At 38.3% G+C, this 26785-nt stretch overlaps 1 protein-coding gene and 1 pseudogene across 2 annotated transcripts in view; one reads left to right on the plus strand and one right to left on the minus strand.

The window, feature by feature from the left end:
- HHAT (hedgehog acyltransferase) overlaps positions 1–26785 on the plus strand; it is a 505442-nt gene that overhangs the window by 347819 nt on the left and 130838 nt on the right. The window lies entirely within an intron of this gene.
- LOC141513093 (L-lactate dehydrogenase A chain pseudogene) lies at positions 12414–13442 on the minus strand (annotated as a pseudogene).

The raw sequence follows: 26785 nt of genomic DNA on the forward strand, positions 1-26785 counted from the left end.
TTTTGAGTATTATTGGGACACCCCCCACACAAGGATCTCATTGTATGAGGCTCTGTCAGTGAATGACCACAAGCGCACCCCTCTCCCACAGAGCTGGGAGGGGGTCCCTATTCTATGGGAGGGGGGGTCCTAGAATACAACCAGGATCTGAATGTGGTCAGAGCCCCAGAGTCCTGTTCCAGGGACAGAAGATAGACCTCAGAAGTCTCCCTCCACTCTCCTACCTTCGGTGGGCTGCTTGGGGGCTCCTGCTTGCTGATTCCTGCTTCTGTTTCCTGGATCTGGGCATGCTGATTGCTGTGTGCTGACCATGCTGACTACCACAACTGCCTGAGGGTCTGGGCTTTGGGCTCACTCTGGCAGAGGTCTCCTTGCTGATCCTCCAAGTTGTGGCCGGTGCTCCCCAGGGTGCAAGTCAGGAGACTGCTTCTGCTGCTGAGAGCCATGGCTCCCAGGCACTCTGGGGCTATTCCTGGGAGGCTGAAGTTTCTTTACTCTGGTGGGCTGTCACTCTAACCCTGTTGGACAGAGTTTTTCCATTATTTTCCAAGTTACCTTGGGCTGGAGAATTGCCTCACTTCTGTGGGCTCTGTCTCTCAAAAATTTAGTTAGAGTCATAATTTTAAGATTTTTGAAATATTTTGCAGAGAGCACCTAGGAGAGCCTCTTCTCCTGCTGCTATCTTGGCTCCACCTGAACAAATGTCTTCTGTAAGTCTATGCCAAAACACACAGAGGGAACTTATTTTCTGTCTTTACTGAAAGCAAAAGAAAAAGAAATTGACTCATGCTGCAGCTGAGAAATTAGGTTAAGAAACTCTTTACTGAGATGTTCAACTATAAGCACAGAAGACCAGAGGTTGTTGGATCTCTTTCTCTGGACTTTTTTTCTTATTTAGTAGGTTAGATTCTAAACGGTCCAGCAAAGCTAGGATTCTCTTTTGAAGCTCTTGGAAGAAAATGGATATAGAGAAGAAGGAATTAGAAAGGAAATAACCCTCATGGTACCCAATAGTTCTATGAGTTGAGACTATTAGTCGTGACTCACTGAAGAGCAAATCTGTAGGAAACTGACAAAAGACATTTTCAGAGCACTCATGAGTTAGGTGGGGCTAGCAAAATTACTGAAGAATGAACAGCTTTTGTTTCCTCTGTTCTTGCTATCCCCAGGGTAGCTAGAATTTATTCTGTACTGAAAATTTTTGATAGTGAAGATACATTTAAAGATCAATGTAGGAACATGGGCTCTTGGCAACTCTTTTTGACTTGAGTTTTCCTTTATAAGCAGATATATTCAGTATATTCAGGTCACTAGTAAATACTTCCTGCAGAGAGAAACCTCAAACTTGAGCTTTGCTTTATTGCCAGTTAGATATTCTCCCCAAGTTTCCAATCAATCACTAAGCCTTTATTAAATGACTACTACAAATAGAAATTCCTTCATTCATTCTCTGTACTTGTGTTTCAGCAATACTCAGTGCAGAAATACTTACTAATAAATTGATTGATATTTATCTTATGCCTAGGATATAAATATAAAAGTGAGTTGGTTCCTGTCCCTGAGTGGGGCTGCAATTTCTTCATAGAATCATCGATTAGAGCTGTAAGTGACTTCAGAGACCAAAGAAGCCTCCCCTGATGAGATGATAAAGAAATTGAGGCATTAAAAAATTAATTGACCTTCGCAGAATCACACATCTAGAAAGAGTTTTAGGATGGATTTAAATCCAGGACTCTCTGATTCCCAAGTTCAATGTCTAATCCATAATACTATGTTCACAGATATATCAGTTCAGGATAAGTATAAAATTAATAGAAAATTATTTTGAGGGTAGAAATTAATAATTAGGGGATCAGGAAAAGATTCTTGAAGAAAATATGATACCACTTAATCTGAGGAGTTTGGGGGTTCCAAGAGAGATGTGAACAAGAGCATTCTAGCCATGGGAGGCAGCCTCTGTAAAGACATGAAAGTCAGAGATGGAATTTTGTATAAGCAGTATAGCAAGAAGGCTATAATGACTTGAGCATAGAGTGTGTGAAGGGGAATAATTCCACCTCCTTGAGTAATTTCAAATTTATATGACTACTCCTCCCCTTATCACCTAGCACTTATCTCTTGCCCTCAGGTGGATCCCATTAATATGGTTTTTGGGCAAAGACCATTTCTATTTATAGAGCTAATGAAGGAAGCAGCCCACATTTATATAGTATTTTTAGTTTTGCAAAGTGCTTTCTTCAAAATAATCTTATGAAGTAGTGTGTTATCACCATTTTACAAATGCGGGGAATAGATTCTTTGAAAGGCTGTGACTTGCACATAGTTAGAATGGGCATGTGTCTAGTTATGAGAATAAATCTGACTCTAAAGCTATCTAAGAACTTTCAGCTGCACCATGACACTGCTGACTTGGGAACCACCCAATGGAATTGAAAGTGAGCCAGTACAATAAGGCTAGAAAATAAATTAATGTTCCAGTGATCAGTAGAGTCTATTTTATTTTTAGAGGGATTACATTTTCTTATCTTCCCGGTTAAGGTTTTTGAACATAGCTAGAGTGGGTATGACTATGGTTTTGTGGCAGGGCACATCTGGGGAGGGCCTATATTTCCTTGCTATGCCTTTCAGGCACTACATTTACCTTGTAAGCATTCTGTTCCCATGCCTCCTCCTGGGACACCTTCCCTCTCTTAGGCTCACTTTTTACCATTAATATACCCCTCAATTCCTTTTAGGGGGTTAGTGATAAAAATCATCACCCATGCCATTATTGACAGGGCTTTTATGGGTGAAATCTTTTTTTTTTTTGACTCAGACTCTCCTTTATAGGCAAATATATTCAGGTCACTAGTAAGTACTTTTTTAAAAATGTTTTTAGGTTTTTGCAAGGCAAATGGGTTAAGTGGCTTGCCCAAGGCCACACAGCTAGGCAATTATTAAGTGTTTGAGACCAGATACTCCTGACTCCAAGGCTGGTGCTTTATCCACTGCACCACCTAGCCGCCCCCTAGTAAGTACTTTCCAAAGAGATATGAACCTCAATCTTGAGTTTTCCTTTACTGTCATTTAGATAGCAGTGCAAATGTTAGCAATTAGGGTAGATATTTTCTGTGGCTTATATAATGCTGTCAAGCTTAGGAACCAGTATCTCACTTTCCATTTGGAGACACCAAGCATTAATGTCTATGCAGGGCAATTTGTTTGTCAGCCAAGCTGAAATCTGAAGACTTTCTCATGCTCCATCTGAGTTTTCTATGACTTGGCCTGATTTTCCTCCAGTCACCTCCCCAGAAAGAATATTTGGAGTTTATGCTGAATAGAAATATCTGGGAATCTATTTCCCTACCATGGGACAGTCTTGGGATCATAACCTTGCATCCCCATGTCCCTCCCCAGACATGTTCTCTTTCAACCTACTTAATTACATAAGTCCCAGGTTCAGTAATTCCTAATTATGGCTCAGAACTAGTAAATCTCTTAAAGGTCCCTTCCAACTCAATTCTGACACTGTAATTCTGACTCATGCTCTACCATGCTGTCTCATTCAGATCAGTTGTGCCTTATTAGTTGAAATTATTAGTGTGACTGTGAGGATTTAGAAAGCAAATCCACTGAATTTCAGAGACCATTTCCTGTTAATATATAGTTCCCTGTAAGATGAGTAACATAGAGCCCACTTATAGGTATGTCATGTCATGAAATCATAACTCATCATTCAGTTTGGCAGGTATGTTGAGACTGGCACTGAGAATGTCAAGATGACCTGGTCAGAAAACCATGTTCAATTGAAATGTGGAAGGTAGCACCTATATCCCTAGTTTAACTTGTTCTGTGAGAAAGGCAACTTGTTTGTAAAGCCATTTTCATTTTGGAAAAGATTTATATCTTGTTTCTTTTTCTTTTAAAATTTCTTCTGAGAGAACTGTGTTTTATCTCTCTCCCCTCTCCCTCTCTCCCTCCCTCCCTCTCCATCCCTTTCTCTTCTATGTCTCTTCCTATCTATATCTTTCCTTCCTTCCCTTCCCTTCCTTCTTTCCCTCCCTTCCTTCTTCCCTTGCCATATCTGGGAATGCATGGACCACTAAAACATAAGATCAGCACAGGAAATTTGACCTCTTTGTTTTTCAGATCTGGAGTCTTAGGTAGAGTCTGATGGTCCCCTGATGACAGGGACTGACCATGGTGATTCTGGACAGTGGGGATACCTGATAAGCTTTAACTATGTTACCACTTAGAACTCCTGAGCACAGACCTCAGCCTCCCTAGTATTATCAATCCAGAGGCATGTTCCACCATGTCTGCATGCAGCTTTTCATTTGCGATCTGAACTTTCTATGTTTATCTACAGATAAATTGCTTCCTCCAAGGAGGATCTGTAGCTTCTATATTCTTTGCACTTGTTTGCAGCTTCTTTGTCAGGTCTGGGGGAATAGTGAGCATTCACTAATTTTTTTTTTATTAATTTGATTCCTGAATTCTTTCACTTTGGAGCAACTTATTTATAAGGAGGATGGAAATGATGATTATAGCTAATATTTATGAAACATAGGCCCAAAGACATTTTAGCATGTTATTTTATTTGTTCTTCATCATAAACCTGTAATATTGGTGGGGTAGGGATTTTTTTTTTATTTTAGAGATAAGGAATCCAAACATTAATTTCTTCCCTCTAGGGAAGTACAGTACAGTTTGGGGGAGATTAGAAAATGAAAGAATTTCAGGCCTTTAAAAAGATCTCAGTGGCCATCTTAGCCAATGTATACTTGGATTAGAACTCCTTTAATATATACGAACCATCTGGAACACACAAATAACAGTTAAGTAAAATTCAAGACATGTATCTGCTAAATTTTTTTAAAAATAAGTGGGAAAGACAATATTACATAAGAGTATTTGTTAGAGAGAAATAGGAGATCAATGAAAGCTAGAGCACTCCCAATAATATCTTCTGGAGAAGGTGGAACTTAGGTTAAACCCAGAAGGATTATGGCATTCAAGTCTTCTTCCATGGCAGTGAATGAGTATGATAGTGAGAGAAGATTGACTGGAGTGAAGGATTTGTGTCCTAAAGTATGTATAACTGTATTTTTATATTTCTTAATCTGTATTTATGGTTTCCCACAATCTGTGATATAGTAAAAAGACCTTTGGAATTTAGATTCAAATCTTAACCCTGACTGTAGTTGTATGACCTTTGGCAAGTTACCTCATCTCTATTATTCAGTTTCTTCATCAATGAAAGACGTAACACCACTTAGTAAATTGAGGATCAGTTTAGGAGTCAGGAAGTCTTAAATTCAGATCCTAGCTGTGGGATTGTGAGCAAGCCACTTAACCTCTTTATACCCCAGGAATTCTCTTAAGATTGTAAAATGTAGATATGTGCCCCTTGAAGGGAGTTTCAACACCAGAAATTCCCCATGGCTCTGAAATCAGAAGTCTAAACCCTTTAAAGTTCTCCAAATCATCCCCATACAATTTAGTATTATTATTGTTGTTGTTGTTGTTGTTGTCGTCTCAATTTTGGGAAGGGGAGAATCAGATTATGCAGGATCGTGAATGCCTGTCTGAAGGATAGAAATATAATCCACTTAGCCAAACATGGTAGTATTTAGTTAACATAATAGCCCTATGCACAAAATTAGTCCATTACCCCATCTCCCCAGAGCTCAGATAAACCTCTAAGGTCTGATTTTCTGCATCTGAAAAACAACATATTTTGTTGTGAACAGTTTGTTCCAATGCTGATTATGACCCTTTGGAACCCTACTTTAGTATGCCCTGCTCATAATGATCATTAATGATGCAGGAGGCATACTGTGGCATTCACTGGATGTACATTTTCTTCTCTGTAGGGATCCAGAGTCAGTGTCTTAACCTGCCTAGTCTCAGAGATGGAATTCTGACAACAATTCCACACATTAGTTGAAACACAGTCACTGTGGCAAAGGCATTTTTGGCATTCCTTTGAAACTATCCATCAATTTAATAGAATAGCTGGTGGTGAGTATTTTGTAAAGCAGGCCATCTTTGTTTTTCAGGAGCTGCAAGTTTTGTCCAATTCAATTCAACCAGTATTTATAGTGCCTACTATGTGCCAAGGCAATGCACTAGTCCCTGACAACACAAAGAGAAAATAAACAAAAAAACCCAGTGCCTCCCCTTACCAAACTTGCATTCTTCCTGGATGGATATACTATGTACCCAAATAAATAAAGGTCAGATGGTATGAGGAGGGAAATCAGGAAAGGCTTTCAGGAAGAAGTAAAACATGAGAAGAGTCTTGAAGAAAATTAAGGATCCTAAGAATAAGAAATAAAACCAGAATATTTCTCAGGTATGGAACACAAGGAGATTGAAGACAGTTTGGAGGACAACAAATGGTTGGAATATAGAGGTCATATGTATAAAATAAATTTGAAATGAAAGCTGGAGCCAGATTGTATTTTATCCCTAATACAGTAGGGAGCCACTAGAAGTTTTTTAAACTAGGGAGTGGTGTGGTTTCTCTAGGAAGATTATTTGGGAGCTATTGGGAAGGATAAATTAGCAAGAAAAATTGACTGAAAGCAAACAGACCATTTAGGAGACTTTTTTCAATAAGTTCATGTTAGGTCCTGAATTAAAGTAATGGCTGTGTCAACAAAGAAAAAGGGGCAGATGGGTCTGAGGTAATTAGGCAGCTGATTGGATATGGGTAATAAGGGCAAATTAAGTGTCTAGTTTGAGGTTAAAAATCTCAGAGCAACTGGAAGAATATGAATCAGTTAATATCAGGTAGTAGTGTATCTTCCCCCCTTTCCCCTTGAGGGCAGGAAGTATTTTCACTTTTATCTTTGCATCCTTAGTGCTTTGCACATACTGGGTGCTTAATAAATGTTTGCTGATTGATTGATGATTAACATCTTTAACTTGTCTAGACTCAGAAGGAATTATGAAAAGCCTCTTGGCTTTTCTTCTGATCTATTCTAGAACTTCTAGAACTATTGAAAAGGGTAATGAACCCTTCTCTCCCTTCTCTATCCCACCTACCCTAGCCCAAACACACTCCTACAGTCTCACATTCTGCCCAGGCTAGGCAGAATCGGTGTCTGCTTCTTATTGTAACAGGTGGGGGAGATGGACAGACTTTGGGATTTGTCCACAGAGTCCTTGCAACAGGAGTGAAATCCCCCAGGATGGGGGGTCCCAAAGTACAAGTCTGGGAGATTGGTTTGTTCACAGCAGAGGTATGGAGCCTGGTGGGAGTGGAGTGTTAAGTGAGCACATTAAGGATCAGTGTTCTACTTGGTTATTTCTCAAGGCTGTTGATACCTTGTTACTTCTTACTTTCTTATATTTTACTATAGATTCAAGTGTAATCATTACAGCTCTGGCCAATAATTCTTATACTTTACTTATACTTTATACAGGGAGCTAGACCCACTTGTTTTGAGAGTGGAAACTGGAAAAAGGCCAAGTCTGCCATCTTGTTGCTTATATAATGTAAAGGAATCTTTTCTACATTGTCTATTGGTAAATGACTTCATTAGCTCCCCTGGGATCAATGATTATATCCAGATCATGTTTTCCCAAAATGGCTTATTCAGCTCTCATCTCTCCTGAACTCTAATGCTTCATTAATTCTTGCCTATTTGACATCTCCAACCAAAATTCAACATACTAAAAAGATAATTCATTATTCTTCCCTCTCAGAGCCAACTCCTTTCCAACTTCCTTATTTCTAATGAAAGTATTGCCTACCCTCTTTCCAATTATCATCCAGAATCACCCTTGAGTCTTTCCTCCCCCTTACCCCTTATATCCAATAAGTTTCTTAGTCTTAGTAGATCTCTCCCTGCTCCATTCACATATCCACTACTCTAATTCAGGCCCTCAGGGTCTCTAGTTGTAATTAACAGTAATTAAAATAGCCAGGTAATTGCTGTTCTGACCTCCATTATTTCTCTTCCCCCAAATTCATTCTTCACATAGCAACCAGTTTCCCCCCGCCAAAGTACAAATATATATCTGACCATATATATTCCCTCCTCAAAAAAGCATCAGTGTTTACTCATTGCCTCTAGGACAATATGTAAATTCCTATGTCTGACATTTAAATCCCTTTACAATCTGGCCTCAAGTTATCTTACTAGGCTGATTCCATATTATTCTATGTAGAGTTTACTTACTATTCCCTGAAAATAACATATAATTTTGCCTAGCCCTTAGTAAGAACTTAATAAATGCTTGTTTGATTGGCTTTATGTTGGAAGTCAATGTGAAAAAAAGAATTTACTTTGCAATATGTTTTATTATTTCAATAACTTTTATTGCAATTGATACTACAATGATAATGAAAACTTCATAGGAATATATTTGTTATATAAATTTAAGGGATCCTGCATTGTTCCATTACAAATTTTAAGGAAACTATTGACTCATTTCTGCAATGATTTAAGGTTTAGAAAGGATTTCCTCTTATCCTTGGAGGTGTAGAATGTAAATATTATTACCCCATTTTATAGATGAAGCATCTGTATTCCAGAAAGGTAATAATTTTCCTATTATTAGGCAGCTGAGACATAGCAGAGTTGGCATCTGACTCTAAATCCAGTGATTTTTGGTCTTGCCTCAAACCTATAGCCAGCAGCTGATGATTCTAGATGAAGTTTGCCAGAGCAGAGAGTACAACATTTGTATGTAACAGAACTCTGAGGGAATAGAGCACTGACCCTGGAGTCAGGGAAAACCTGAGTTCAAATTTGCCCTCAGACAATACTAACTGTGTGACCTTGGGCAAGTCACTTAACCCCATTGCCTTGCCCCCCCCCAAAAACCCACAACCTTTGAGGTAAGCAGATATGCACCATATCCACTCTTGGGATTTTGCATTATGAAAACCTAGTTTATTCTCTCTTACTAAATGGAAGTAACACAGTAGTAGTCTCACCAATCCTTGGAAGAGGCTAGCACTTCCCTTTTTCTGCAAATGTAATTATCAAGAAATACCAAGTATAAACCTATGCACACATATATTCATAGTAAATATATGTACATCCATATGCATATGTAAAGACTTTGTGAAAGAAGAGGCATATAGGTCTTCCAAAGTGTTTCACATTTTTCTAAGGTCCTAGAAATAAAATCTGCTTTAAAAAGCATAGCAAGCAGCTGCTGGACTCAATTCATATGCACTGGATTTATATCAGTGTCATTCTGGTAATTAGCATCAAGTGATGAAGTACCCAAATTGACACCGAGTTTTCTTTTGCTTCTGGAGTCTGCCTCTGGAGTCTTCCTAACATTTGGGGGATAGTCAATGTCTGAACCAGTAGACAACAGCAAATCATTTTTTTGCTTGTTTCTTTGAGAAGGACGAGAAGTAAAATTGAGGTATAGAAAGAGACCCTTTCTCAAACAAAGAATTATTTTCACACTAATATACAAGTGGGGCTAGCTCCCTGTATAACTGGTTTACTTTATTTGCCTTACAAGTTGTTTTACTCTGTCAAAAGTAAACTTCTTGAGGGCAAGGACTGTATCCTGTGTCTGGTACATAATGTTGAATTATTGCATGATCAATTATCAAATTGACCAAAGGTTTTTTTTTTTAATTTTTATTGTTTTTAATTTAATTTAATTTAATTTAATTTAATTGTTTTTTTCATAAAACCAACTATTGGTTTTATTTAATAATTCAATAGTTTTTTGCTTTCAATTTTATTAATTTCTCCTTTAATTTTTAGAATTTCTAATTTGGTATTTACTTGGGGATTTTTAATTTGTTCTTTCCCTAATTTTTTAGTTGCATATTTAGTTCATTGATTTCTTTTTTCTCTAATTTATTCATATAAGCATTAAAGATATAATATATCCCCTGACAGCTGCTTTGAGTGAATCCCATAGGTTTTGGTATGTTGTTTCATTATTGTCGTTATCTATGATGAAATAATTAATTCATTCTATAATTTGTTATTTGATCCACTCATTTTTTAAAATGAAGTTATTTAGTTTCCAATTAGTTTTGGGTCTATATCTCCTTGGCCCAATACTGCATATGATTTTTATTGCATTATGATCTGAGAAAGATATATTAACTATTTTTGCCATTCTGCAGTTGATCATTAGGTTTTTATGCCCTAGTACATGGTGAATTTTTGTGTAAATTCCATGTACTGCAGAAAAAAAGTGTATTCCTTTCTCTCCCCATTCAATATCCTTCATAAGTATATTATATCTAGGTTTTCTAACAATCTATTTACCTCCTTAACTTCTTTCTTGTTTATTTTATGATTAAATGTATCTAAATATGAGAGTGGGAGGTTGAGGTCTCCCCCAGTAGAGTTTTGCTGTCTATGTCTTCCTGTAGCTCTTTCAGCCTCTCCTCTAAGAATTTGAATGCTATCCCATTGAGTGCATACATATTCAATATTGAAATCATTTTATTGTCTATGATACCTTTTAGGAGGATATAGTTTCCTTCCTTATGTCTTTTAAAGCTATTTTTGGCAGCTGCTTTGACTGAGATAAGGATTGTTACCCCTGCTTTTTTTCACTTCAGCTGAAGCAAAATGTATTTTGCTCCAACCTTTTACCTTTACTTTATATGTATCTTTCTGCTTCAAATGAGTTTCTTGTAAGCAGCATATTGTAGGATTATGGTTTTTAATCCACTCTGCTATTTGCTTACATTTATTTGCTTACATTCACATTCAAAGTTAAAATTACTAACTCTTTATTGCCCTCTAAGTTATCTTCCCTCTGATTGTATTTTCCCCCCTTTTTCACATTATCAATATTCCCCAGTATTTTGTTTCTGAATACCACTACCTTCAGTGCATTTGCCCTCCTATATCCTCCCCCTCCCCTTTCTTTTCCCTTTCCCTTTTTCCTTCTCTTCCTTCTGTTAGTTCCCCTTTTTCTTCCCCTCCCTGTCTCCGTCCCCCCTCCCCTTTTCCCCTTTTAATACTTGAAAGGTTAACTGAGTGTGTGTAAGTTAACTTTAAGCCAAGTCTGATGAGAGGAAGATTCAGGTGTTTCCCATCTTCTCCCTTCTTCCCCTCTCTATTACAATAGGTCTTTTGTACCACTTTATGTAATGAGATTTACCCCATTCAGTCTCCTCCATCCTCCCATCTCCTTCCTGTCCCCCCTTTTAAGGAGATATTGTTTTTAAATCATTCTGAGTCTCAGAAAATCATGACTATCCATCACTTCTGGCTAAGCATATTCTCTCTCTAATAGTTACAAGTTAGTCTTTCTCCCAAATAGGGATATCCAATGCTTCCCATTGGACAGCAGTCCCATGGATAAGTCATGAGTGTCCATTCCTTCTGGCTAAGTGTTTTCTCTCTGATAGAGTTACATTTCTCAAGAGTTATGAGAATCTTTTTCCTACTGGGTTATAGCCATTTTCATCTTATTGGATAGCAGTTCTTTTTTTTTCCTCTTTATTCTTTTTTTTTAACTCTTTCATGTGTCTTTTGTACCTCCTGTTTCATGTACAAATTTTCTCTTTAGCTCTAGTCTTTTCATCAGGAATTGTTGGAAGTGTCCCATTTCATTAAAAGTCCAACTTTTCCCCTGGAAGAGAAGGCTCAGCTTTTTTGGGTAGTAGATTCTTGGCTGCATTCCAGGATCCCTTGCTCTTCAGAATATCTCATTCCAGGCCCTTCAATCCCTTAATGTTGATGCAGCCAGGTCCTGAATAATCCTTACTGTGGCTCCTTGGTATTTAAATTGTTTCTTTCTGGCTACTTGCAGTATTTTTCTCTTTTATCTGATAGTTCTGGAATTTGGTCATAACATTCCTTGGTGTTTTCATTTTAGGATCTCTTTCCAGAGGGGATCAATATATTCTTTCTTTTTTTTCCAGTTATTTTGTTGTTTATTCAGTATTTGGGTTAGTATGACACTTGTTGAATTGGTTGCATCGTTGTGCATACATAGATCTTTATATAATATTGAAATTTACAACTATTGAAATAGTATATATAAGTAGACAAAATCAGGTCCTCTGGAAAGGTGATTCATGGGGCCATGCTAAAGAGCTCTAATGGATGGAAGGATAAAATGTATCAATAAAGTATTGCTACTTTATTAGTATGTATGGTGTTGTGTCCAAGAATGTTATGGACCTTTTGGAAACTAGCACCTACAAAATAGGCAGTGACATAACCTGTGGTTCTGCTTGACAGTAACTATGTTTATGACTGTACAAGTCTGATCCAGCATCACTTTGCAAATAACAGGGTTTAACAAACAGTCACATTGTATTCCCCGTTTCTAACTTTAGGAAGTCTAGAGTCTAGAGTGTGTTCTTAAGTTTTACATTTCTGGTGTTCAATTACTAAATCAGAGGAACAATTTGATCATAGCACATCATACACAATCCCTTAATCACTGTCATGTTCTCAAGACAGTAAAATGGAAGCACATTTAAAATTTTAAAATTGCAGCTCCTTCTGGATTCCCCAAAGAGTTTCTGCACTCTTCTTTAAACGGGCTTCCTCCTCCGGAGTCAGATTTACCATCACCACATCAGAAATACCATTCTGCCCCAAGACACAAGGGACACTAAGGAAGACATCTTCATTAATGCCATATAGACCCTTAATCATGATGGAAATTGGATGCACTCTCCTAAGATTTTTCATAATGCTGTCTGCCAGATCTGCCACAGACAAGCCAATGGCCCAAGAGGTGTAGCTCTTCAGCTTGATGACTTCATAAGCACTGTCAACCACCTGTTTGTGAACTTGCTTCCAATTTTCTGAATCACTATCAGTTCCCAAAGCAGGATAAAGATTCTTTAGAGATGCACCGGCAACATTCACACCACTCCACACAGGAACACTGGAGTCTCCATGTTCCCCAAGAATCCATCCATGACAACTTGAAGAATGGATACCAAGTCTCTCCCCCATTAGGTAACGGAAACGGGCAGAATCCAGATTGCAACCACTTCCAATAACACGATTTTTAGGAAAGCCACTCAGCTTCCAGGCCACATATGTCAAAATATCCACCGGGTTGGAAACAATAAGCAGCTTGCAATTAGGGCTGTATTTAACAATATTGGGAATGATGAATTTAAAAATATTCACATTTCGCTGGACCAAGTTAAGACGACTTTCTCCCTCCTGTTGATGTGCCCCAGCAGTAAAAACAACCAGTTTTGAGTTTGCAGTTACACTGTAGTCTTTGCCAGAAACAATCTTTGGTATTTTGAGGAAAAGGCTGCCATGTTGGAGATCCATCATCTCTCCCTTTAGCTTATCTTCTATGACATCAACTAGGGCAAGTTCATCAGCCAAGTCCTTCATCAAGATACTGATAGCGCATGCCATGCCAATGGCACCAACCCCCACAACAGTGATCTTGTTATGGGGGACCTGGCCTTCCTTTAAGACATTCAAAATAAGCTGATCCTTGACATAAGTTTCCATTTTGGTGTGAATCTGGGCTGGAAGCGAGGTGGCTGGTGAGGATGCGGAGGGGTACCCCGGACGCGAGGCGGCTAGCTGCTCCCGGACTGGCCAATGTATTCTTTCAGTAACTATTTTGTCCTCTGGTTCCATGATATAAGGGCAGTTTTCTATCATTAAATTCTGTAATATTAAGTCCAGGCTTTTTTTTCTCTTTGATGTTTTCAGGAAGGCCTATAATTCTCAGGTTGTCCCTCCTCGATCTATTCTCGAGGTCAGTGGTTTTGCTGATGAGGTATTTTACATTTTATTCCATTTTTTCGATTTTTTTTTTGTTTTATTTTTTTTTACAAATTCTTGCTGTCTCATGAAATCATTAGTTTCCACAGCCTCCATTCTTTTTTAGAGAAGAATTTCTTCATTTCCGAGTTGCAACTCCTTTTCCAATTGGTCAATTCTATTTTTGTAAGAGTTTTCCATTTGACTAATTTAACTTTTGAGAAAATTGTTTTCTTGTTGCAAAGTGTTAATTTTCTCTCCCAAATTTTTCCAATTCATTTTTAAACTCCTTTATTTCTTCAAGGAAGTCTTTCTGTGCTGGAGAGTAGGTCATATTCTCCTCAGAGAGTCTAGGTCTGTCCAAGTTAGTGTCTTTTCCTTCCAAGAATTTTTCTATGGACCCTCCTTTGTGCTTTCCTTTCTTCATTATCCTAAGACCTTGTGTTGGGGAGGGGCTGGCTCACAGAGGTTTGGTGTTAGGATCCCTAGAGGCTTTTACTCACTGAGTGTAATATCTCCAGCTGGCCAGTAGGGGTGTGCTGGTTACTTTCTCTAGAGTTTCTGTGACCTTGATTGAGGCCCTCTCCCTTGACCTGGAGGGAGTGATTGAAACTGTTGAATATTTTTATCTTTGATCAGTGGTGTCCTGTACCCTGGGATGGGGTCATCGTTCTCCCTATTCACAGCTGAGCTGGTTCTGCTGCTCAGTTGAAGGTGGGTTGTAATTGTGTTTGTTCTGGGAAGAGGCTTCAGCTGAAATGAAGGTAAGGACTCTGAATTCCTCTGGACCAGAGGATCCAAGGGATTGAAGTCTGTACCTCTCCTGCACTGGAACTTTCCCTCCAGCCCTGCCCACAAGCTCCAGATGGTCAGCGCCACAACCAATGCCTCTACTCCCTAGTTGGCCAGTGTCCCTTTGGCTGACCAGGCTAGAGCTGCAGATCAAGCTGGTGCTCCTCAGGCCCTCAGGCTCACAGGTTACTGCCCTGATACTGATCAGGCTAATCCAAGGCTAATCCAGGCTCCCAGTCTCACTGTGTTCCCTGCTCCTGGCAGAATCCACCCTCTGTGCTGGGACTCACCCATGTTCTTGGAAGACAGATCCTGAGGTAGATATTCTTCTCCTGACTTTTCTTTCTGGGTTTTGTAGATCAGATTTCTGTTAAGAAGTATGTTTCATATTCTATATGAGGGAAGATCAGGAGACATTTAGTAGTGTGCCTGTCTTTTCTCTGCAATCTTGGCTGGAAGTCCAGAAGTCAAAATCCAGAGAGGGGTCCAATCTTCAACTATAAATTAAATTGAAGCTCTTGGCATCTCTACCTTTTGTCTAGAGATCTCAGACAGAACAAAGGAAGACTAAAATTTGAATCCTGCCTCAGTTATTTACTAGCTTCATGACTCTGGGCAAGTCACTAAACTAACCTTTCTGTACCTGTTTCCTCATATGTGTAATGAAGAAAAACTATCTGGAAAATATGAGAGGTTAGGATCACAGACACAAATAGAGGAGATAACCTTAGCAAAAGAAGAGTTATTCCTTGCCCAGAGAGCAGAGCAGAGAAAGAAAGAAGGATGTTATTTTGGGGCGGAGCCAAGATGGTGACAAGAGCGGATCATGTCTTGGGCACTCTCTCATAAAACTTCTAAACTAAGGACTCTAACTAAATTTCCAAGAGACAGAACCCACAGAAGAACCCAGTGAGGCAATTCTCCTACTCAAGGTAACCTGGAAAAGAGCAGAAAGGCTCTGCTCCCAGGGGTTGGAGGGGCGGCCCTCCAGAGGGATGGCCTGCCAAGAGCAAAAGAACTTTAACCTCCCGGAGGCAGCCCCAGAGCACTGGGAGCCGCAGCTCACAGCAGTGGGGGGGGGGGGGGCAGTTTCCTAACTCACACCCTGGGGAACAACAGGCACAAATTGGGGGAACAGCAGGGGACCTCTGCCAAAGTGAGCACATGAAGTCCAGCCCTCAGGGCACACAGCAAGTAGCATGGCCTCAGCAGGGCAGACCCAGAAAAAAAAGCAGGCAGAGCAGTAATTAGGATCCCCCAGCACATGAGCCCATTGAACCTAAGGAGGGGAGTGAAGAAAGAGACTGCTGAGCTCTGCCCCTGGAACAGGACTCTGGGGTTCTGACCACATTTAGATCCTGATCGCAGTCTAGGCCCCCCCACAGAACAGCAGGGCCCCCCCACCTCAGCTCCATGGCAGAGGGGGGCGCATATGGTCATTCACAGACCAAGAGGGAGGACAGAGCCTCACACATTGAGATCCTTGTGGGAGTGTCCCCAAAGCTCAGGAAGCACCTCCAAAACAGGCTAAGGCTGGGGAAATGAGCAAGCAGAGAAACAGAGGGACATCATTGAGAAATATTTTGCATATGAGCCCAAGAAGGATCAAAACACTCAGTCTGAAGATGAGGAAGCACAAGCTCCTGCATCTAAAGACTCCAAGAAAAACAGAAATTGGACTCCGGCTATGACAGAGCTCAAAAAAGACTTTGAAAATCAAAAGAGCTCAAAAAAGACTTTGAAAATCAAATGAGGGAGTTAGAAGAAAAACTGGGAAAAGAAATGAGAGAGATGCAGGAAAATCATGAAAATGAAGTCAGCAGCTTAGTCAAAGAAATCCAAAAAAAATGCTGAAGAAAAATAGCATGCTAAAAACCAGCTTAGGTCAAATGGATAAAACAGCTCAAGAAGTTAATGAGGAGAAGAATGCTTTAAAAAGCAAAACTGGCCAGATGGAAAAAGGGATAAGAAAGCTCTCTGAAGAAAACAAATCCTTCAGACAAAGAATAGAACTCAGGGAGATTGCTGAATTTACAAGAAATCAGGAATCAATACTTCAAAACCAAAAGAATGAAAAATTAGAAGAAAATGTGAAACATCTCATTGAAAAAAACAACTGATATGGAAAACAGATTTAGAAAGATAATTTAAAAATTATTGGAATACCTGAAAGTCATGATCAGGAAAAGAGGCTTGACATCATTTTCAAAGACTTACTACAGGAAAATTGCCCTGATATCCTAGAAGCAGAGGGAAAAGTAGAAATGGAGAGAATCCACAGATACCCCTGAGAAAGAGGTCTCAAAAAACCAACACCCAGGAATATTATAGACAAGTTCCAGAACTCCCAAATCAAAGAGAAAATATTACAAGCAGCCAGAAGGACACAATTCAAATACCATGGAGCTGCAATCAGGATCTCACAGGATTTAGCAGCAACTATATTAAAAGATCATAGGGCTTGGAATAGGGCTTGGAATATAATATACAGGAAGGCACAAGAGCTTAGAATGCAACTGAGAATCAACTACCCAGCAAAACTCAATGTCCTCCTCCAGGGAAAAAGATGGACTTTCAATGAACGAGGGGAATTTCAAATGTTCCTGTTGGAATGGCCAGAGCTGAACAGAAGGTTTGATCTTCAAATACAGGACTCAGGTGAAGCATAGAGATAGGAGGAAAAGGGGAAAATATGAGGGATTTGATGATGAACTGCATGTATTCCTGCATAGAAAAATGACATTGATAATACTCATATGAACCTTTTCAGTTAATAGAGCAGGTAGAAGGAGCTTTTTTTTATTAGAAGCACAGGAGAAAGCTGAATTTGAAGATAAAATATGGTGTAAAAATGGAATCAATTGAAAAAAAAAGGGAAATGTAATGGGAGAAAGAAAAAGGAGAGGAGGAGTAGGCCAAGATATTTCATATAGTAAGATTTTCCTTTATTACAATGAGCTATTGTAATGATATGGAAGGGGGGAAGGCAAGGGGGAATGAGGGAATCTTCGCTCTCATCAGAGGTGGCTAGGAGAGGAAACAGCATATATACTCAATAGGGTATAGACATCTGGAGTAAGAAGAAAAGGGGGGGACAGGAGGAAAGGGGGAATGTGAGTGATGGAGGAGAGTATGGACCATGGCAGGATAGTGGTCAGATATAACACATTTTCTTTCTTACTTTCTGCAAGGGGCTGGGATTGGATGGCCTGTCTGGGACCATAGGGCAAGGTGGATGCTGGGCCTAAGGTGTGGTATGGGGGCTCGGGGCTTCTTGACCCTAGAACCAGGGATCTTTCTGCTGCATCAGCTACCCTACAGCAGAGTCAGAGTGGAAGGAGAGAGAAAATATAGTATATGGTAGTGGAGAAATACAAAAGTAGGGTATTGCGATCAGCAATGGCAATGGTGGAAAAATATGGAAGTAACTTTTGTGATGGACTTATCATAAAGAATGAGATCTACCCATGACAGAGTTGGTGGTGCTGGAACACAGACTGAAGCACATTTTTTCATTATTATTTTGTGGGGGTTGCAGGGCAAACGGGGCTGTGTGGCCTGCCTGGGGCCACATAGCAGGGTGTTCATTGGGTGTCTGAGGCTGGATTCGGACCCGGGTGCTCCTGGCTCAAGGGCCAGTGCTCTGTCTGCCACCCAGCTGCCCCTAATATTATTACTATTTTATTTTATTTTAGGTCTTTTTATTTTCTTTTTTTGGTTTATGCAGGGCACTAGGTTGGGGTGGCCTGCATGCCACACAGCTAGGTGATTGTTGGGTGTATGGGGCTGGATATGGGCTCGGGTGCTCCTGGCTCTAGGGCTGGTGCTCCATCCACTGCGCCATCTGGCCATACAATTATTACTATTTTTTATTTTAATTTAATTTTTTTCTCTCCCCTTTACTTTATCAGTCAAGTGAGTCTATATTTTTTGGGGGAGGGGTACTTTGTTTACACTTAAACAAAAATATTTTATTAATGTATAAAAAAACATTGTTTGTACAAAATGAGAATAAACAAATATTAAATTACAAAAAAAGAAAGAAGGATATTGATAAATCCCAAAGCTCTATCCAACCCTAACCTCCCTTTTTGTTTTCCTGTTCTTTGCCTTGAATTTAGACCATTTTTCCTCTCCAACTCCTTCCATTCACTTACCCATCTTATAAACTTGGTTTCCCTAAACAGTGTATTCCTAGCCACATACTCAAGTACTTCAATATCTTTCCTCCTTTACTTGTCTGTTTCCCTCCACATCCCCTAATAAATCGTGGTACACTGTTCTAAAACTCAAGTATATTGTGTTTGAGGTATTCTACTTGTCAGTCAGACCTATTAATCTTTTGGGAAAAAGAAATCAGTTTAGTCTAATGGGTTTTCTTTTTTTAGATTAACTCACATTTTGACCACCATTTTCTTTCCTAAATGTTCATTAACTATTCCTTTACTAATACCTGAATAAATTCAGGAAAGATACATTATCATTTCATCAGAATGAGAATATCTCAATGTAGAAACTCCCTCTTTCTCACAGATTGCAACCATCCAATTGTTAAATTCTAAAAACAAAAAGTTATCTGAAGCATATAGAGATCAATTGATTTCTCTGTACCACTCAGTTAGTAAGCATTAGAGGTGGGATTTGAACCCAGATCTCATTATGTTCACCATACTTTGCTGCTTCCCCTCCTTAAATAATAGTTCTAGAATTGAACTGAAAATTCAAATCAGGTTCAATGGTCTAGAGACTCTATAGTTTGAAAAGTCCACCTTACATCTTACTCTTTGAAAATAGAAAATTTGTCTTTATCTTTTCTGTTCTCAGTTTTCTTGATTTAGCACTTTAACAAACCTTACATCATCTTCTAATATGAAATCAACTTCATCTGTGCTAGGGATTTGAACTTAGTGAAGACAGTGAGAAGTTCTCAAACTCTTCTTATGCTGGATTTCAGTAGCCTTTTAACCATTTTTCTTCATTTTCTCCCTGCCAAAAACACTTTTTTTCCTTGGTAGAGAAAATAGAAGCAAAAAAGGAGTTAGGCAGTTCTATCTTCTTTTCTTGGTACATTATTTTTGTTCCTTCTACCCTGAGCTATGGCACTATCCTTTCCTTGATCTCCTTTTGCCATCCCTGCCCCCAAATAACCCTAAACGATTTCATTCTTAGAATTCAGCTCATGCATGACGTTTTTTCCTGAAGTTTAGTCTTTTTTGACATTGTTCCTACTGAACCATTGCACTCTAGCATTTATATTCAGTTACTTGACTTTGCCTTTCCCTTCTGAACATGCCTTTCAAAATTCCAAGTGGTTCAGTTATTTCTTTGTGAATCCAGAGGGGTCTTATTTTAGGCAGCTTCTCCCTTTAGGATTATCTATGACATTAGAATTTTCTTCTTAATTACCTTCCAACTCCCTGGAGCAGATTACCCATGTACAATCTTAAATTATAGTTGGAAGAAAAAAAGCAATCTTAAATCAAAGAATCCTACCTATCATTTCTCTAAAATCCTTTTTCACAGATATAAATTTCAGAAGGCATGGTTACTTTTCCTTAAGTTACCATAATTTTTATTTTAGTTACCAAGTGCTCCTAGTCAGAATCAGACCTGAAACATTTTTTCTTGATCATCTCCTATACCTTTTTGATAGTTGAAATTTCTTAAGGCAAGTTAGGATTTTATTTACTGATCAGCTTAAGCAAAGACAATACTTCTAGCAGGTGCATGTAACTCATTAATTCCAAAAATATTTCTCTTTCTCAGTTTTTGGAACTTAACATCCATTTCCTCGTATTTTGGAAGTCTACTTCAAAGTCCCACTGCATTCTTACTTTTGTTTCTCTTTGTCTTACCATTATTAATTTATTTTCTACTATACTTTCTCCTTCCATTTCTCAGATCTCTGTATTTTTTGAAGACATAACTATCTCACCATCCTTTTTATTTAGCTTAGATCTCTTGAATAAGGTATACTCTTCCATTACCATATTTCAGTCATATGTTACATCTCACAGCCTCAATGATACTTTTGAAGTCATTATTTATAGCCATGCGAGATCTCTAATTCACTTTGCTTAATATTTATCTCTGTTATTTAGATTATTATTACTGCTCCTCTTCCTAGATATTATCTCCTGTGAATTATTAGACATCTTTAGGACTCCTTTTTCCTCTGTTTCATATCTAGTACCCTCTGTAATACTTCACTTAGTTGTCAGTTGAGCAGTTTTCCTCCTTTATTTTTCCATTTAAAGTCTTCTTGTTAAGATTCACATGTCTCTAGGCATATGTCCAATTTCTGTTCCTTATTAGATTTACTCTATCTCTGCAGAAGATTGACCTTCATGTGTGTATTTTTGTGGTAATTTGGCAGGGTCAAGGTGCATGATCTTTATTTTTTTTATTTTATTTTTTTTAGGATTTTACGAGGCAAATGGGGTTAAATGGCTTGCCCAAGGCCACACAGCTAGGTAATTATTAAGTGTCTGAGCCTGTATTTGAACCCAGATTGTCCTGACTCCAAGGCCAGGGCTTTATCCACTGCTCCACCTAGCCTCCCCATGTATGATCTTTATAACTTGTTCTAAGAAAAATGGGGAGAGAACAGACAAGTTAATTAACAAACATTTATCAGGAGCACATACAGGATTTGTGAATCTTAGCATACATTTATTAAAAGATGTTCCTTCACTCCAGGGGCTTATAATCTAATAGAGGAGAAAAGAAAAAACCAATTATTAGAAATATACCCATAATGCTACTTAAAAGAAATTCATTAAAAGCATGTGTGTGTGTGTGTGTGTGTGTGTGTGTGTGTGTGTGTATACATACATACAGAGAGAGAGAGAGAGAGAGAGAGAGAGAGTATAAAGGTAAAAGGTTGGAGCTGAATATATTTTGCTTCAGCTGAAGTGAAAAAGGCAGGGGTAGCAATCTTTATCTCAAACAAAGCAGCTGGAAAAATAGATCTCAAAAGAGATAAGGAAGGAAACTATATCTTCCTAAAAGTACTATAGACAATGAAGAATTTCTTTTTTTTTTTTTTTAGTTTTTTGCAAGGTAATGGGGTTAAGTGGCTTCCCCAAGTCCACACAGCTAGGTAATTATTAAGTGACTGAGGCCGGATTTGAACCCAGGTACACCTGACTCCAGGGCCAGTGCTCTATCCACTGCACCACCTAGCCACCCCCCCCCCAATGAAGCAATTTCAATACTAAATATGTATGCACCAAGTGATCTAGTATCCAGATTCTTAAAGGAGAAGCTGAATGAGTTACAGAAATACATAGACAGCAAAATTTTACTGGTGGGAGACCTCAATCTTTCTCTTTCAGATTTAGATAAATCTAACCATAAAATAAACAAGAAAAAAGTTAAGGAGGTAAATAGAATATTAGAAAACATAAACATGATAGACCTTTCGAAACAATTGAATGGGAATAGAAAGACATATACTTTTTTTCTGCAGTACATGGCACTTACACAAAAATTGAGCATGTACTTGGGCATTAAAAAACCTCATAATCAATGCAGAAAGGTAGCAATAGGGAATACTTCCTCAGATCATGATGCAATAAAAATCACTTGTAATAATGGGTCATAGAGAGACAGACCTAAAACTAATTAGAAACTAAATAACCATGGTGGCTTGGTGGCGCAGTGGATAGAGCACTGGCCCTGGAGTCAGGAGTACCTGGGTTCAAATCCGGCCTCAGACACTTAATAATTACCTCACTGTGGCCTTGGGCAAGCCACTTAACCCCATTGCCGTACAAAAAACCCCCAAAATAACCTCATTTTAAAGCCTGAGTGGATCAAACAACAAATTATAGATAGAATTAATAATTTTATCCTAGATAATATCAAAAATGAGACAACATACCAATACAGCCAAGGCAGTTATTTGGGGATATATTATATCTTTAAATGTTTATATGAGTAAAATAGAGAAAGAGGAAATCAATGAACTAAGCATGCAACTGAAAAAAAAATTAGAGAAAGAACAATTTAAAAATCCCCAATTAAATTCCAAATTAGAAATTCTAGGGCAGCTAGGTTGCATAATGGATAGAGCACCATCCTGGGAGTCAGGAAGACCTGAGTTCAAATGCAGCCTCAGACTCATAATATTTGCCTAGCTATGTGATCTTGGATAAGTCACTTAACCTCATTGCCTTACATATTTAAAAAGAAAAGAAATTCTAAAAAGTAAAGGAGAAATTAATAAAATTGAAAGCAAGAAAACTATCGAACTAATAAACAAAATCAAGAATTAGTTCTACGAGAAAAACAATAAAATTGATAAACATTTGGTTAATTTGATTAAAAAAGAAAACCAAATTACTAATACTAAAAATGGAAAAGGTGAACTCATCATCAATGAGGAGGAAATTAAAGTAATAATCCAGAACTATATTGCCCAACTGTATGCCAATAAATTTGATAATCTAAGTGAAATGGATGAATATTTACAAAACCATAGGTTGCCCAGGTTAAATGAAGAGGAAATTAAATACCTAAATAACCCATTTTCAGAAAAAGAAATTCAACAAGCCATTATTGAACTCCCTAAGAAAAAATATCCAGGTCCAGATGGATTCACAAGTGAATTCTATCAAAACTTTAAGGAACAATTGGTTCCAATTCTATATAAACTCTTTGGAAAAATAGGTGAAGATGGAACTTTGCCTCTTTCTATGAAACCAATATGGTGCTGATACCTAAACCAGGAAGAGTCAAAATAGAGAAAGAAAATTATAGACCAATTCCTCTAATGAATATGGTTGCAAAAATCTTAAATAAAATTTTAGCAAAGTGATTACAGCAAGTTATCAGTAGGATATACTATAACCTATATATAAACCGTTAGTATAATTAACTATATATGATTATCTCAATAGATGTTGAAAAAGCCTTTGACAAAATACAGCACCCATTCCCACTAAAACCTCTAGAAAGCATAAGAATAAATGGATTGTTCTTTAGAATAAGCAGTATCTATCTGAAACCATCAGCGAGCATTATATGCAATGGGGATAAGCTAGCAATATTTCCAATAAGATCAGGGGTGAAACAAGGATGCCCATTATCACCACAATATTATTTTAGAAATGCTGGCTTCAGCAATAAGAGAAGAAAAAGAAATTGAAGGAATTAGAATTATACCCATAAATAGTAATAACACTTCCTCGAGAAAAGAAATCAGTTGGTCACGAAGCTAAATGCCAGGTTCTTTACTGGGTGCTAAGAAGACAACTGCAATAAATAAAATAATCTTTACTCATAAGGAGTTTGCAGCCTAATTGTGGAGACAACAAAAACATATTAAATATATGTACAGAAGAAATAGAAACAAATTCAAAGTTAAATCTAAGCTAATTTGGAAAGAAAGGACACATATTTCAGGGAATCTGGAAAGGCTTTATATAGAAAACCATCTATATGAAACTGCAGTGTTTAAGTAGCATCTTGAAGGAAAAGAAAGTTTCTTAGAGGCAGAAGGGAAGAGAGTGCCTTTGAGGCACTGGAAGCTGCCAGTGAAAAAAGCACGGAGATGGGACATGGAGTGTTGATTATTATCAAAACAGAGAAAACCAGTTGGTTAGATTACAGTGAGAAGGGGCATAGTTTCCATTGAAGTTGCAGGGATAAGTTGAGGCCAGGTTTAAAGGATCTTGAAACCCAAAGAGACATTTCTATTTTATCATAGAATAGGAAAAGCTATTGGACATGGCTACTGTGGCAGGTTTGTGATTAGTAGAGAGTTAGTTCAAGAAAGCTTCACAGAGGAAAGATAGCCACCAGAATCTTTTGTTGAAGTTATGGTCTCTCCCTCCACCTGTTCTGGATCAGGACCTAGCCTTTGATAGTCACAATGACAGGCACTGTGGCCTCTTTGAGTTGCTCATTGACCCTAGTCTTTACCAGTCTTTTCTCTTGTCATTTCCTAGCTATTTGCATTCTGCCTTCAATAGAAAAATAAACACTTTGGTAATTATATGGAAGAACTCTGTCCAGCTGCTCAAACCCACCCAGTTTCTATTTTTAGTTTTCTTCCCCCACTTAAAAATAAACAGAATTGGGTCCCTCTTGCCAAACCTTTGTCATCTCCAGCATCCTTTCCTCTAGTCCATCTGTTCTCCCAGATGCTCATCCCAGTCCCTTCATCCCTGCCCCATCCCCACATCCAATCGTCCCTGTGGAGAATCAGTAGAATTGCTCCTAACAGGCTTCTCCCAGGCCCTAGCATCCCATCTGCCATTCCACCCCTGCTTTCTCTTCAAAATTCCACTTTACTTTTGACCCTGATTCCAAATACAATGACCCAGGGTTACTCACCCCTGGCCAATTTGATGCTTTCCAGGGACATGACATTGAACAGTAAACCAGAAATCTGAGTTTTGGGGTTAGAAAGAGTTGAACATGGAACTCCAGAATGGTTACACAGGTGAAAAACCACATAGTTCAGAAAGGATTCTGAAAGGGTCCCTGAAGTAGGAATATATTAGCTTGGAGTCAGAAGACATAGATAGTATAGAATGTTTACTTGACTTCTAACTAGCCACATGTTCTTCCACAAGAAATTTCACCTTGGCTTCCTCAAGTATAAATTGAGGATGTTAGACTCAGTTACTCAATTTTATTTGCCACTTTGGGGTTGAAAATCATTTCCATCATGCCAACCCTGTGATGTGGGTAGTGCAAATATGATTTTTCATATACCAAATGAGGAAATAGAGATTCTGAGAATGTGACTCACCCATGGTCAAATAGCTAACAATTGTCTAAGGTAAGTTTCAAACCCAGGTCTCTTGATTCTCTTTCCATTATTTCCAGTTGTGTCTTAGATAGGGTTATCCCTTCTTGTTATAGCACTTAATTATTCTGAATCTTTATTTAGGGATGATCAGGGTATATTTTTAACATTCTCAACTCATAAAGGGCATATCATAGTGAACAACTAAGGATCCTATCCACCAGCTCCAAGAATATGTCCATCTTTATTAGAGGCAGTCTGTTGGCCTAGGGAAATTATATGACTGACTAAAGGCAGAAATTTATTAGTACTGTTTTTAGTTCCCTGCAGAATATAGAACCAGTATTGGTTCTTGGACAATTGGAACAATTTGTATATGTCTCTAGCTATTCTTATGGCCAAACATGTGGTTTCTTCCATTTTGGGGAGTCTTGTATGGGAAGTTCCTCTCTGAAAGCAAATTGGCACTTATTCTGAAACATAATTTTAGAATTACCTGAGACATTGAGAGGCTAATGACTTGCCCAGTCATTAAGGTACTATATGACAGAGGTAGGGCTTGAACCCTGTTCTTCCTGACTTTTAATGTCAGTTTTCTATCCATAATGCCATGGCCTCACAGACATCTAAAGATTTTTCTTGCTAAAAATGGAGTTTGAGACTCATTCTCAGAGCAATGAACTTAAACCACTCTTGTGGGTCCTTTGTCCTTTTTATATAGATTTAATTGAATTGGATTGGTTTCAATGAATGAACATTTTTAAGTGACTAGTATGTGCAAAGCACTGTGGCAAATGGTAAAAATACAAAGGTGCAGAATACATTCATTAATTCATTCTTAGGGTTATAGATTTTGAGCCAAAGGTGACCTTATAGGGCATAGCTGAATGTGGAAATTAAAGCAAAGAGAAAGTAAGATTATAATTGAATGGATAGGAACTGATGAGATAATCAAAGTAGAACATAAAGAGAGAGAAGAAAAGAGGACTCAGAGCCTTGAAGAATACCTGAATTTAGGAAATGATAGAGAAGAAACTGAAAGTAGGAAGTAGTGATACAGAAATCAGAGGAGAAGAAAATGCATGAGAGGGTATTTCTTAACAATACCAAAACCAGGGCAGCTAGGTGGCACAGTGGATAGAGGGTGGGCCCTTGGAGTCAGGAGTACCTGAGTACAAATATGGCCTCAGACACTAAAAAATTATCTAGCTGTATGGCCTTGGGCAAGCCACTTCACCCCACTGCCTTTGGAAAGAATGTTTTTCAATCAAATCTTGAAGTCAGTACATTTAAGGAGTTTGAGTGGTGTAAGAATAGAATGAAAGAGAACAGACAACTCTTTTTCTAGGTGCTTGGCAATGAGGAGGACATGAGCTATCAAGTAAGATATTTCAGTGAAGTCTATTTAATGAACTAGGAAAGGATCAGTAGAAAGGGATATTAGAAGAGGCAGACTCCTAAAGGAATGAGATTAAGGAAAAAATAGTAGGGCTTGACTTTGAAAAGGAGAAGGGCCTCCTCTTCTTCAGCTATTGAATCAAAGGAA

Source organism: Macrotis lagotis, chromosome 2, assembly GCF_037893015.1.
Source record: "Macrotis lagotis isolate mMagLag1 chromosome 2, bilby.v1.9.chrom.fasta, whole genome shotgun sequence".
Classification (NCBI taxonomy): Eukaryota; Metazoa; Chordata; class Mammalia; order Peramelemorphia; family Peramelidae; genus Macrotis; species Macrotis lagotis.